General features: G+C 36.4%; 1 protein-coding gene across 1 annotated transcript in view; it reads right to left on the reverse strand.

The window, feature by feature from the left end:
• The window catches only part of LOC118743892 (multiple C2 and transmembrane domain-containing protein), a 110,783-nt gene that overhangs the window by 71,287 nt on the left and 24,279 nt on the right, over positions 1–15,217 (reverse strand). The gene's annotated exons all lie outside the window — the stretch shown is intronic.

Below are 15,217 nucleotides of genomic sequence, written 5' to 3' on the forward strand. Positions count from 1 at the left end.
GGTAATAAAATTCAATGATTTGCAAGCGTTGCTCGTTAGTAAGTCTATTCATGATGAAATGTCAAAGCATACTGAGCATCTTTCTCTTTGACACCATGTCTGAAATCCCACGTGATCTGTCAAATACTAATGCATGAAAATCCTAACCTCAAAAAAATCACCCGTTATTAATCAAATTTCATATTTATTTATTTATTATTTATGTTTATCCATCAACCCTAAAACTGTAAACAAATCAAACGAATGAAGTGGGAACGCCGTCCATTTTGGTATGGAACGCCCCATATATATTACCATAGAACAGGCAGCCAAGCGTCGACTATTGAATTTCCCAAGATACGACTTTTGAAGAGGAAAAGTCTTATCGTTAAGGAACAAGGAAAAGCTGTGGTTTCAGCTCCCTTCAGCCATTTTCCAAAGAAAAAATAAAAATAAGCAAAGCTATTGTTTCCAAAAATAAATTCAAAATAAAGCTGTGAAGAAAAGCGGATGAAATTATCTGTACCTAAGGGCAAGTTCAGATCCGCATATATGTACATAGATCGACGGCCATAGGGGAATTCAATTTCAGAACATTTAGGCAGAGCTCATTTGGAGCGGGAAGCACAGGCAGCACGGTTTAGGAGGAGGGATGTCGCAATCGAATGAAACTTTGCCATATATTTTTCCCTAAACATTTCCACAAACAGCTCTAAAAAGGCAACCAGAGTAGATGCGGGGATATACCGCCGGAAACTGAGCGTCAGGCGGGCAGTAAGCTTACTTGACCATTGCAGCATATTCAAAGCAGAGGTTTACGCAATGACGATAGCTGCAGAGCTAGCATACACCGAAATGACAATCAACTCAAAAGTAAGGCTATATGTAGACACTCAGGCGACAATTAAAGCAATGACCTCGAATAGTATTTAATCCAAAATCGCTGCTGGGAAGCTATTGGCAAACCGCAGACAGAAGGTGGCATATCTATTGGGTGTCCGGGTAAAAGTCAATATAGGGTAATGAAATAGCAGATTAGACTGCCAAGAGGCAACCAGCCTTACTCTCAACCAGACAAATTACATGCATAGACTACCTGCGAAATTGCAAAAATTATGTGCGAAAACAGTGAAAGCATTTATACTTGTTTCTTTTTATGGCTATCAAACAACAAAAAAATGCAGAGTTAGGGCCATATCCTGTTAACTGCTTATGGACAAAATATAGTTATCACTAACGTGGGCAGGTGCAGGAAGTGTTGTGAGCGGTAGGCCAGGGAAACCTCGGAGCATTTTCTTAAAAAAATAACAGATTCTGAGCAATTATACATAGGAATTGGACAGCTGGGTGCCACTGTGCACATTTGAGGTAAACCAGTGTAATTTTAATATGTTTGGCACTTACACTTTTCTAAGTGTTTGGCCGCGCTTCTCCTCCAATTTGTGGCGTTTTCATGGCAGAAATACTCAGAGATTAACCATTGCTTGCCGAGGGACGACTTCTAATAGAAACAACTTTTTCTAATTTAAATGTTGCTCTGACCCGAGCTCGAACCAGGTCCTGCGGAGTGGTAGTACGCACCTCTGATCATTCTTAACGTGCTTAAATGATATTGAGCTTATAAAAGCAATAACAAGAGTGTCTCTAGGGCACATATGACATGCGTTTCACATTAACATAACAAATTAAACAGCGGTTAGCCATAAAGTCATTTGGCTGGAAAATACAAAAAATTAACAATTGAGCAGAATTTGCCCCTAAGGAACGCGATGAAACTAAAAAATGCATACACATTCGTACATTTTTACAAACATGCATTAACGTACATAAAAGTTTGTATGCACGTAAGTTTACGTGCAGGTTCATTTAAAAGAAAAAATGCTGATATAATATTTTCTTTTACAAGTCTGGTCACGCATGGCAGGATAATAAATAACAAGCAACATTGCACCAGTTGTGCATAAAAATGACAGGCGTGCACATTTGTCAAACTTAGAGTGTTAATATATGTATTACCTATTAGATGTCATAATGTCAGTAGGTTTCATAAAAAATAGTGAGTGGTACCTACTTCTTAAAAAAAATTATATCTAAGTTAAAAGTGTGGGAGTACGCCAACGTTTTGGAAAAATCCAACTTATATTCGATTTGTCCCGCCTTGCATTCATTTATTTCAGTAAAATATATATATATATATTTTTTTGTAAATTGCTCCTACATGCGGCAGTCCCCATAACCAAGTGACTAGCAGAACGTAAGTCAAGTTCAATCAATAACATTTTTCATGTATAAAATTTAGCCAATATGCAATTAACAGGCAGTTTTTTGTAATCTAATGTGAATATGTACTAATAAGAATCGGAATCCAACTTTGCATTAATTTCCTACATTTGAATAGTTAGCGTGTGGTGCACGGCTGCCCACTAGTAATAAAAATGATGTAAGCGTGCTTTTGGAGTTAATTAAAATTTTGTCGCAGTTAATTTTGTAAAGTGCTTATTATCTGCTTGCCTGTTGTAATGACTAACGCATATAAATAAGTACAGGCAACTGCGCGGTTAGGTCATTTACTATTTTTTACTAGAATGATTTAAGGAAAAATGCTGCCGTTATGGCATGCAGCCAAGACTAAATGGCATTTGTCAACGCATTAATGCTTTCAGGGTACCTAGTGAACTCAACTTCAACTACATACATATCTAAGGCAAAAAAGTGGCATCAACTCTAAGTGTGTCAAAATGAAAGTTTGAGTTGCGCTTAAAGCTCTTTTCGGACTTAACTCTTCTTTAATGTGCACCATATTGTGACGAAAAATGCTCAAGCTTATTAAAACTGGATATAATTTAAATGAGAACTAAATAAAAAATTAATTTCCATCTTAACGACTTTGGAGATACGCAGCCTAAGTAACCTATGCTCTTCACTTAAATAAAAATTAAATCAGAATAACCACACTCAGAGGTGTTACACGTTTAATCACCTGATCATTGTGTATCTGCTGCTTACTTATATACCGGCTCTGCTTTTACAACACAGCATGCCAAAGCTTTCAAAAGCTCTCAGTACAAATGAAAGCTTTCACTGGCATAGTCTGTTTTACAACCACTTTTACTCACTTAAATAAATACCTTATTGAAACTGAAAATAATTAAAATGATAATTAAATAAAAAATTAAATTAAAGTTAATGTCCACTTAAATAAGTTTGGTGAAACTGGCTATAAGTTCACATTTACTTCTGAAAAAATATTTGATAAATTAAGTAAATAATAGATATTTATGTGTAGACATACATAAATATATGATTATTTTTATTTTTATTTTTATTTTTATTTTTATGTTCCAATTGACAGGTATATTTATATGCACATACATCCATATAAATTCCCACGAAATAAACAATTCGCAGAACAATATGGAAGCATGTCTTCTAATTACATCCAGATGTACTTAGATATAAATATACATATATGTATGTACATATGTGCTTATGTATATATGAATGAATATGTGAATGCATAAAAAGCAGCTAAAAATTGTATGCGCGAAAAACTACTGCAAAAATTGACTTTCGCGCTCAGATAATAAACGTGCTATTTCATGGCTACGTGTGCACTCAAAGACATCTACATACCCGCACTTAAATATGCAATTCGTAACAACAGTAGCAAATGAAGAGATTCATACATAAATATGTATGTATGTACATATGTACATATCTAACTAAGTACATACATATGTATGTATGTATGTGAACAGAGGGTAAGAAAACTCTTTGCACACATGACCACGAGTGTATTTTAAAACCAAACATTAAACATCAAACACCTGCCGTAATTTAATCTGACCTCATTTGAGTTGATGAATCCGAGACTCTTCTGCATAATACGGAATATAAATTAGCTTTTATTTAATTTCTTTTGAAATGCGAGTCTTTAACGTTGTGGCACTAAGTTAAAAGTTTTAACTAATTTGATACATTTATATGCATGTTATTTAAAATATTGTCCCCTTTGCGGCTATAAGTGCATTATATTCTATAAGGCTACGGTTACTAAGTATGCATGCATATTCTGACGAACTTTTGTTTTGACGAATTTGTGGAAACAGAAAAATACGACGTAAGATCTAATTTTTTTGATGTTATTGCCAAAATTTCAATAAGTATTCGGTTGTTGGCACATGCAAGAACGCAGTTAATACAAATTTATCAGGTAAAAAAGAACCTCTATGAATATTTTCGGCTTAGGGGTTTTTAAGGTAGCTGTCAACGAAGCTGAAGTTAGTTCCAAAAAATTTAACGTACTTATTTAAAGCCATTCTAGCATTTCTTATGTATTTGTCCGCAATATTGAATATTTAATTGATTTTCAAATTTGTTATTCTGAGCAGAGATTCGTAATCAGCAACCCTAGTAACCTTCGAGGAACAACATCACAGAATATTAAAGAAGGTTTTAAAAATGTGTCTTCCATATTCGACCCGATAGGGGCCGTTGACGAGCCCAAAGTACCGAAATTAATAATTTATTTATTTATGCATTTTGCACATTCTACACTGAGGCCAAAAGCACAATGGTTTTATGCAAGTACTTAATTCAGAAAACCTACTGAACTAATTTTCTCTTTCTTACGGGGTCTTTGCATTCATACTGTCATTATTAAATACATGCATATGTACATAAGTACATATGTATGTACGTTGGCATATAAGAATGTACACTTTGAGTATATATGTATGTAAATGCAAATGCATGTATGTGGTTTGGTATGTGTTGGCGTAAAAGTTTCTCACATCCGGTACATAAATATTTAACAAGTCTGCAGATGTTCACATATGTAAGTGTGCATGTGCTGCAAAATATATACAGTGACTCAAACAAATGATCACGTGTTGATTTTTTTTTTAATATTCGCAATGTTTTTCGAGCTAGATTTTTTTATGCTATTTTTTTACCCAAAAAAATACATATAAATCACAGTTACAAACTTTATAAAAAATTTAGGAAAATTCAATGAATTTTGATCAAACTTGCAACTTATAAATCTGAATCTGTAGAAGATTTTTGGGTATGTCCATACTATTTTAGTCAAATAAAATGCAAGTTTCAACCGGCTAAAAAATCGCGTTGATTTTTGATAATTTTTTTGAAGACTACATCTTCGGTTTTTTTATATAACAAGTGCAATTTGCAAAAACTGGCGTTGATTTTTTGAAATATTGTTGCTAACGGTCTCCCACATTTTATTTCATAAGAAATTCGTGCTTATATGGAAAAAAGTGCCAAAATCCGTCATTAAAAAAAATCTTAAACATCGATAGAATTTTTTAGCCGTTTGAAACTTGCACTTCATGTGACTTAAAATTGTAAGGGCTATAAAATTGCAAAAGCAAAAATACCCAGATTAAAAACTTTAAATTTTGATGAAAATTTCTTGAATTTCCCCAAATTTTGTATGAATGTTGAAACTGTGATTTATTTCGTTTTGGTTAAAGCTTGAGCGGTATTTTTATAGAAAAATAACAAAGAAAATTTAGCTCGAAAACCATTACGAATATTACAAAAAAAAAAAAAAAATATCAACATGTGGCCATTTGTTTGAGTCACGGTAAATGTATCTACACATTGACCAAATTGGTACGCCAAGTGAACGGTGAATGCACTCACCGACCAACTAACCAACAACAACACCCATACCACGGCACGTACTTAAACAAGCGCCACGGCAATTCCATCAGCTAACAAACAACATCATCACAGAAAATGTAGGCCCACATAGCATTATGAAGAGTAGCCTACTTTGTGCTGAGTGCTGCGCTTCAAATGAATACATAAATATCTTCATGATTCCTTTATGACTGTTTATATGTAATAGATGCTAACATTTATAATACTATGTAATACTTGAAAGAATTTCCACTAAACCAACACTCTGTCAACTATAACGCCCCGTCCACTTCTTTTGCATCTGTATGCATATATGTACTTGCGTACGCATTGGCATGAATGAGAACATCTGTAATAAAAATATTTTTGTTAGATATGGTTGGGAAGAAAACAGCTCGGCGCATCGCAACACAGCAGACAGCCTCCAGCTGTCGCAGCGGGTGCTCAATGTCACATGGCATCATGCGCATCGTCACCATCGTCGTCGTCGTCACCATCGTCGTTGTCACATCACGTCACTTTTATGTATACGCGGCTAGCAGTCTTTTAGGCGCTTTACTGGCAACCGGTTTCAAATAGTTTTCCACGCTGCATGCGTTGTGTTGCATGTGGTTTTAAGCGCGCTAATTTGCACACATTAAATCCGAGAAAATTCTACCTTTGACAATTTGTGATTTATTGTAAAGAATTTCAAAAATTTATTGTGCGAATAATTTGAGAACGAATTTGAAAACTGAAAGTTTTGTGCTATGTATTATAAGTAGTCAAAGTTTTAAGCGATTTGAAATATGACGTGGGGTGGTGCAGTGCGTATGAGTGACTTTTAAATGGAAAAGCGATTTAAATGGTGAAGGCATAAAAAGGGGAACTGAAGGAAGTCGAGAGCTGTAGGAATTGCAATTTGCCAAAAATGGGGTCTAACCCCGAATCTATTGCCCTAGATGTACACCGTCGTGGTGAGGCGCATACTTCTCTACGGGGTAGTGGTATGGTGGCTAGTGCTAGAGAAGAAGGTAAACAATTCTAAATTGCAAAAAGTGGAGAGAACACCCTGATCTGCATTAGTGGTGCTCCTCGCACAACAGCTACTATAACAAAGAATGCGGTTCTAAACATCATGCCCATAGATATTAAGGGAAGGCAATACGCTGCGAATACAGCCCTAAGACTACAGGAGCTTAGAAGCTGGAAAGCGGCTCAATGTGGTCACTTCTCAATTTTTATCAACCGACAGCTACCTAGCACAACTGACTACTGTGTACCAATGCTCACGTTCTCTAAGGGTTACAGCATAACTTTACCTAGCAGGGAATCATGGATCGAAGGCGTTCCGGGTTTTGAAGATGCCATAAGATTCTACACGGACGGCTCCAAACTAGAAAACAGGGTAGGAGGAAGCGTCTACCTGGAACAATTGGGAATACAACGATCATTTCGTCTACCTGACCACTGTAGTGTCTTTCCAGACGAACTGGCAGCCATACAAGAGGCCGTTGATAGCCGAAAGCTAGCTGTTATCGCCACTACCAAAATATATACATATATACTCAGACAGTTAGGTGGCCCTTATGGCACTACTTCTACTTCCTTTCCACTTTCAATAGCCTGGAAATGGTTGGGTATGCCACTCGCTTTCTACAAAACTTATATGAAGGGAACACTTCCTTGAAGAAGCGGCCATCAGATGGGAAACTACAACTGAAAACTATAATTCAACGAAGTTTACGTGGCGAAAATAGAATATATCACTCTCAATAGAGGCGATATGTCGCTGGCCATTGGCATGCTCACAGGACTTATCCTGGATAGGAAGGCATGCAGAACGCCTCGAGGTTGGTCACAACGACTACTGCAGGAGCTGCCATGATGAAAAAGAGCCTGAATCAATCGAGCACTTACTCTGCGATTACCCAGAAGTAGGCAGGAAAAGACAGAAATTTCTAGGTATAGGCTTTCTAGACGATCTAAGCGCAACTGATAATTTTGGTATACGGCAGTTGCTAAGGATCGTAGACTCCACGAATTGGTTTAAGGAGTAGTGGTTTTGAATCCATATGGTATCGCAATGTGCCCTGATGGTGCCTAAGTATGCTGGTATCCTCTAGGCCAGGCAGCCACTTCAACCTACCTACCTACCTATCTAAGTCCAAACACATGCGCTACACTAATTTCATACTGCACGCTCCAACTTGTTTAACTTTTCCAATTAATAATAATTAACCTTAACTAAAAACCATAACCATAATTATTCAGACGTAGATATACTGAAGAGTAGCTTGAACAACTTAATGGACGGTTCATTCCACCATCAAGACTAGGTTGGAAGTTTTCATATTGACTTGAGGAAATAGTATACATAAGTGAGGAATATTTTGTCCATATTTACGTAAACAGAATTTGCATGCCTAAGTACCACAAATTCAGCCCAAACAAAGTTAAAGTAAGCACTGTTAATCCAAAAACAATAATCCCAGATTTTCGTCACAAACCTAATACATAAATTTTTTCATCGTCTACAAAATATCAATTTCTAATAGTCCGAGACTCAAATAATAAAGTGAAATTCTCAATTATCTTCGACGTGAAAGATAGATATTGCAGTGGCCAAGTGGTTAGAGGTGCGTACTACCACTCCGCAAGACCTGGAATCAACTGCGAACCTCTTCACTACCTGGACGAAAGAGGTCACAGTTCAACTAAGCATTCACGTCCATGACACAACAATTGTGATGTTAAACAACCCAAAAATTTTATTAAAACTTCATAGTCTGCTTTCCTTCTCCCCGCACAACTGCAGTTGTCAATAAAATACAGAGCAGCAACAAGGTCATCAAGTCTCTCGCCGGCAGCATATGGAGCATAGATAAGAAAATAATAACCGTTTATAAAAAAATTACGATCATATACCAACACCGCTTAAAACTCGTTCATGGGCATGCCATTTTAATGAGCTGTTAAGGCGTCGGAATATCGAATACGGGACAAATATAGGACATTAAAAGAAATGCAGAAAATTTGGCGTCCCGTATAAAATAAATAAATTACCAGGACAATGGGTCAAAAAAGAGGGCTGTCCTGTATAATACAGGACGGATGGTCACCGTAGTTATAACACACAGCGTACCCGCCGGGCCTTTCGCCATCAAGCGCCAAAACGATGGTAACTTTTTACTCAACCCAATACCTCCGTGCGGTCATTATATGTAATTTTAAGTATATAAATACTTGGCGCTTACACTTACTAAGTGTTTGGCCAAACTTCTCCTCCAGTTTGAGCGTCCTGATGCTAAAACATTCAATTTTGGCCCGGCTCTGAATCACAAGTGGTTTTTGCAGAAACTTTTTCATTGCAGAAAAACACTTAAAGATTTGTCATTGGATGCCGACCGCTGTTAGAAAAACTTTTTTCAGGTGCTACGAAATGACAGTACGCAACTCACACCACTCGGCTACCGTGGCGGGCTATATATAAAGAGATTTAATTCATAATTATAGATAATCTGCATAACGATTTCACACTTCTAATAAAATAAAAATGTGGTAAAAAATGTGCCAAAATTTATTAGCACTTCAGCAGTTGAGTACACCATGACGTATGAGTGACATTTTGTGAATTTAACTTGAGACTAGGATAGAAATGATCACATTACATAAAGCAAACCACAAATTCACTGAAATAAATAAAACAAATAAAAGTACTTATGTCTGGAATAAAACATGCTGCAACTAAATATGTATGTATATGTGCAACAAATCCATCCAATGCAGTAGATATCTGAACACAACAACACAACGGCGAAATACTATCTACACATGAATAAATATCTGAATGTTCGCACGGCGATAAGTGCAATTTATTGATGCCACAACACAGCAAACAATAAACTAACAAAAGTGAGCAGCGCAATAAAATATACATTTACATATATGAGTTTAATCAGAAGAGCACAAGTGCATTTTCAAGAGCAAATTGTACACTTTGCGTTTACGAATTTCGCCATTTCAAATTAAATGTAGCAAAGTGTTTTTTGCGAAAATAAACAACTTCAGCAATAAAATAACAAATTTGAGTGATAATAAAATAAAATATAATTCAAGCATAAAAGAGTAAGAACTATATACTGTTAAATATGTATGTACTCTTCAATACAACATTTAATATTTCAATTTGCGCGATAGACGCAATATAATAAATAAAGTTATTTGCCAATAAATACAAATTTATTAGTGACATCCAATATTGTTTATGGCAGACAGCATATTAGCGAAAAAGCATAAAAAAGCATTCAAGTGTCCAGTTGCCTTTTGTGCTTGCTGCAGACCCAACAAAGTTCACCCAGGTAATAAGCGTAATTTAAGCTCAAACTGAAAGTATCTGCAGAATAGGAACAAATAAGTAATTGTTTTATGCAAAGCAGACAAAGTAAATTACTTGCGTCTTTTACTATTCTCGTTGGCATCATACAGAGTCATTGAAAAGAAAATTTATTATTTATAGTAACAAATTTGTGTCTGCTTTGGCGTAATAATTTGTCCTGCTTCTTTGGTCGCCTTGTGGAAAGCAATGTAAAGCACAAACAAGTCGCAAGAAAAACCAAAGCTACTTCTCACTTTGATTTCATTAATTTTGCTCTTTTGCCATTGTTATGAATTTAATTTTTCTATATTTCTATTTTCTGCTGGTATTTTTTTATTATGTTTTTCCATAATCAAGTTAAATTTTCATGTAATAAGAGACGAATTCCCCTTGACTCCCACAAACTTCTGCATCACCACGGAAAAGGAACTGTGGAACTACTTCTGGATGCGCTCTTCACAGACATATGGATTCACATGCAAGCACCGACTGCCCACCCTCTTTCAGGCGGGTCCTGTTACGATCGAAAAGATTTTTTAGTCGATATAAATCTTATAGCCCAGAAAATTTGCAGAGCTGAATGTTGCCACATTCAAACAACTGACGGTGCAGCAAGTTTCTCCGTAGTGGAGAACTGTTTCAATTGACCTCACACGCGAATTTGGCGGATCTCAGAGCTACCAGTCGCTCTTGCTTGGTGCTTGAACCCTTACAGAGAATAGTCAGTTCCAAACAATTTATAACAATATCCATAACAGAATCGTTAAAAATTTCGATTACAATATCGATAATAAAATCAATTAAAAATATCGTTTACAAAATCGGTAAAAAATATCGATAACAAAATCGATAGCTATATCGATAAGTTCCGAAAATATCGATAACAAAATCGATAAAAATTTCGATAGCAAACCCGATAAAAATATCGATTATTACATCGATAAGTCCCGAGAATCTCTAAAATCCCGAAGTAGTTCCCAGAATGTGTCTATGTCTGTATCTATATCCTTTTTTCTATAATTACCATTATATTTTACTTTTATCGGTATCCTCATCCACACCTTTTTCCTTGTAATTATTTTTGTTTTTTCTTTTATGTTTATGAATTGCTTCATCTACATATTCTTCTTCACCTTTACCTTTATCTAAGTAAAGTGTTTGAATTTGCCTTGATCTTCATTTATGCCTTTATCATTACGCATCTTTGTTTTTGTTTTTAATTTGCCTTTATCCTTTTCTTTATCTATCTATCTATTTATCTATGTACGTACTCAACTTTCATTCTTGTATTGGTATTTTGCTAAGTGTTTTATTAGCAAGTTTTTGTTAAATTAATACCATGCGCATATACTCAAGAAGCACTGGTTTTCGTCCCAACCATTTCCGTTGCACCATTTCCATGTGCTCTTTCCGTTTAATTTGTCAATTTACTCCCAACCAACCAACCGCCGCTAAAGAAGTTTCGCTTCAAAAAGTTCTTGTGCATTGAACTAAACCTCTATATTTCTATCTTATTCAACTCTACGTCGGGCTCGAGGTAGAAGAATTTTATTGCATTTTCAGGTTTATTCAATAAATTTTTCTCGGTAAGACCCTCAAATGATCTCGAGGCTAACAGACCTCGGATTTGCATTCAATCCGTCGATGAACATAGGGATATAGAGGTTTGGTTCAATATGCAGAAACTTTTTTGTAAACACATTTTATAATATTCCCAAATTTAATTCATCAATATTTTAAATTGTTTCGCATTTCTTTTTAACTTAACTATGCCATTGTGCTCATTATTCATTCATGCAAGAAACTCTCATATTAAGGATTTTTATACGAACAAACATTCTAAAAATTGATTTTTTGCTGAAGCATCCATATTAAGTTCCTATGCTAAAACTTTGATTTAACAAGTGTCTGAGTAACAAGCAAATCTTGCCTAAAAATCTGCAGGCGAAAATTTAAAAACTTACATAAGCTGAAGGATAAATTCACTATTAAGCTGTTGAACTGCCAAACATTCAACAACAAATCTACATCACCCTCATAAACTCTTAGCCGCTAAGTGCACCAAGAGTATGTCATTATTTTCTTATGAATATATTTATACCTACACACCTGTGGCCGAAATAGCTCACTTGCTATTCAAGCGCAGTAGAAAGGAATGCAAAAAATTAAAACATACATTTTTCATACTTAAGACAACGAAGACATCAGTACGTAAGCAAGAAAGGCGATTGCATTTCCGTTAGAACAAAAGCACTTTCTTTGATGTGCAAAGATGTAGCACAATTGAAGATGTTTGAAGAAATGGTTTATCTGTTGTTAATATTGAGTACATTCGAGTACACAAAACACTCTATTGAATAGGCTTTCAAATGCATTCGGTGATTCAGTTTCAAATGTTGAGGTTTAGGGCTGTTCATTCTTTTCTACTTGGGTACCTCTTTAAATTTCACTCCGAGATGTGACCTGCTATTATGTCCATGGCTGTAGATAAATCTCTTTGTAGAGGTTTGGAAGTTGCCTCGACGTATTAACGTTGCAATGTGGCTACATGAATGCTGCTTCACTGTGGGTATTAAGAAGTTCTTATCATGTATACGTCGGTTTAAGAGATAACTCCCTTTTAATGAGCATGTGTAATTCCTTCCAGAATGCCAAAATTGGAAGTTCTCTCACTTTAAGTTTCTTTGTCATCTTGTTGGTTAGTATGTAACTACTTATGCCCGAGTCCTAGAAAAATCGGCCCAACCACAACGGTGTATAGCCAGAACGGTGTATATATATAAGTTGTATGAAAAAGCGCTCAAAAGTGTTCACAATCAGCTAATGACCACTTCAGAAAGCTCCTATGCGTGTGAGTTGAAATGGTTTGACCGTCTCATGCCCCAAGTAGCTACTGCAATATGAGATCGCAACAACAACATTAAGTTATACTGCTTACATTCCAAGCACGGACGGACTACTGTCAAAAACGAAAGTTAGTGCTTGGCTAGCTGAAGAACCGTCCTTGATCGTCCGCGGTCGCCTGCCAACTAGAAGGATTTTGCAACTTTGTTTGTTGGGGTTTTCGCATAGTGTCACAGGAAGTCCTTGCTGTTTGAATTGAGTTTCCGCGCAATAATTTGAATGAACATTCAAAGGACTCCACTGAGCTAGTAGGTGTTGCTTTTGGCCAATCTATGCTACTATTCAAATTTTAATGCTATTAATGATTGGAATTTCCAACCCAAATTTCGTCTCAACAACAGTAAATCTTGTCACATGGCGGTTTCCAACCTATTCCTCAACGTACTCTATTTCAAATGTAACTCACTGAGGCGGTTAAGGAATTTCGTGATATCGATAATTATTAATTTTACTACTTTAAGTACAAGTCAGTCAGTCTCATCGGGATGAAAAAGAAGCTGATTGCTCGCAAATGTTTAAGCAACGCGAAGAAGCTTTTTCCTCTTAACGAATAAGTAAGGGTTATCCCCACAGTCTTCCACATCTTCATAATTAGTCAATCAATTAAAATTTGGCTATTGGAAAATTGTTTTCTAATTTTTCTAATCTGGTTCTCATGGGCTCATATATGCATATATCATATCCATATTATTACATTACAGGGACAGAGAGGTGATTGAAAGTTTATCATTGTTTCTATTTATCCGACTTATTTCCGATTTTCCTGAAGCAAAGTCAAAGATATTTTGTATGCAAAACTTCAAAATTTTACAAACCAAGTAAAAACATGCGTGAGGTCAGAAAATTAACATTTCAGAATTAAATATTTTTTTAACTTAAACTCCTCCATTTTATACCTTTGGGCAGAACTCCCATAATAATGTAGACTTTTCATTTCGAACAAAAGGAGATCGAAATTTTGTTATAACATGACATAACTCCTATCCTTCCTTATTAACAAGAAAATGATTTTTTTTCAAAAATGAAATTTACTTTTTCCTTATCTATTCAACTTCTCCAAATGTACGCCAATACCTTATCAGTTTACCTGCCAATTTATATGATTCCATTTCCTACTAAGATTCTTTAGTCGATTAGAAGGAAGCCGTAAAAACCCTTTCGAAATTTATTGCCTCTTCCACCAAGGTTTCCATTTCGCAAGAAATAAGGTAGCAAAATGCGCATCCTTTCAAGGCAGACAAAATGAATACACGCGACATATATGTAACTGCTTATGTATGTATGTATTTAACAAATTTATTTATATCTTTCCACTTTTCCTCTTTTTATCTACTTTCAGCACGTATCCATTACAGTGACGATTTCCCAAGTGGCAGTGTGGGTGGCGGCGGCCAATTTGCGCAGCATTACATTAACAACGGCGGCCAGGCATCACAGGGTGCCACACCACATGGCTCGCCACAGCTCACACAACGACTTGGCCGACATTTAAGTAAATCCGCATCGGAATTGAATGGACACGACTGCCACGACGAACGCGACTCGCCACGCACATCACCGAAACGTGCCAAAAGCGCCGCCACAGCGCACAGTGGCGGTGGCGGTTCAGGTTCGGGAGCCAGCGGTGTCTTCCATAAGACGCACGGCTTTTTCAATACGCTGAAGCATCGTTGGAGTCGCGCGAAAAGTAAGGATCGCGCTGGTCGTAAGTCACCAAGTGATTTTCTTGAAGAGAGCACCGATTATGCTGCCGATTATAGTTCCGAGAGTAGCTCGGTTACACAAAGTCCACGTCATCGTGCCACAACGATAGGCGGTTCACCGTTGACGAAAGAATTTAGCGCATCGGCGAGAATGGCGCAAATGATACATCGCTTTGGTGGATCTATGGAGGGGCGAATCGAGGAACAGCCGGAGAATGGAAGCGGTAATGGTAGTACTGGTGGTGGTGGTGGTGTGGGTGTTGGATCAGCGAGTATGGAAGAATATGTGACGCCAAAGCACATTGAATCGCTGCAGGTTAGTTGGAAGAAATTAACAACTAAATATGACTAGGAGTTTTCGAATATTTCATTTTCCCAGTGTGTTTAAATTAATTTTTTTTAGTTTGTAACTGAAGGCTAATTTTCATTTACAAGAGAAATGGAGCGCGTGCGAAACTTAATTATTTTACTTTCCCGGGGCTTTAACTTGCTCTTCTAGTAAAACCCTAGAAATAGTTTAGAAGTTCCTACCAGAAATATGATAAACTGATATGCTTTCGACCGTAACCGCCTAAGGGTCAAAACATATTGGAGCGGCGACCAAAGC

The sequence above is a fragment of the Rhagoletis pomonella genome, unplaced genomic scaffold, assembly GCF_013731165.1.
Source record: "Rhagoletis pomonella isolate Grant_MI unplaced genomic scaffold, Rhpom_1.0 Rhpom_scaffold_00007, whole genome shotgun sequence".
NCBI lineage: Eukaryota > Metazoa > Arthropoda > Insecta > Diptera > Tephritidae > Rhagoletis > Rhagoletis pomonella.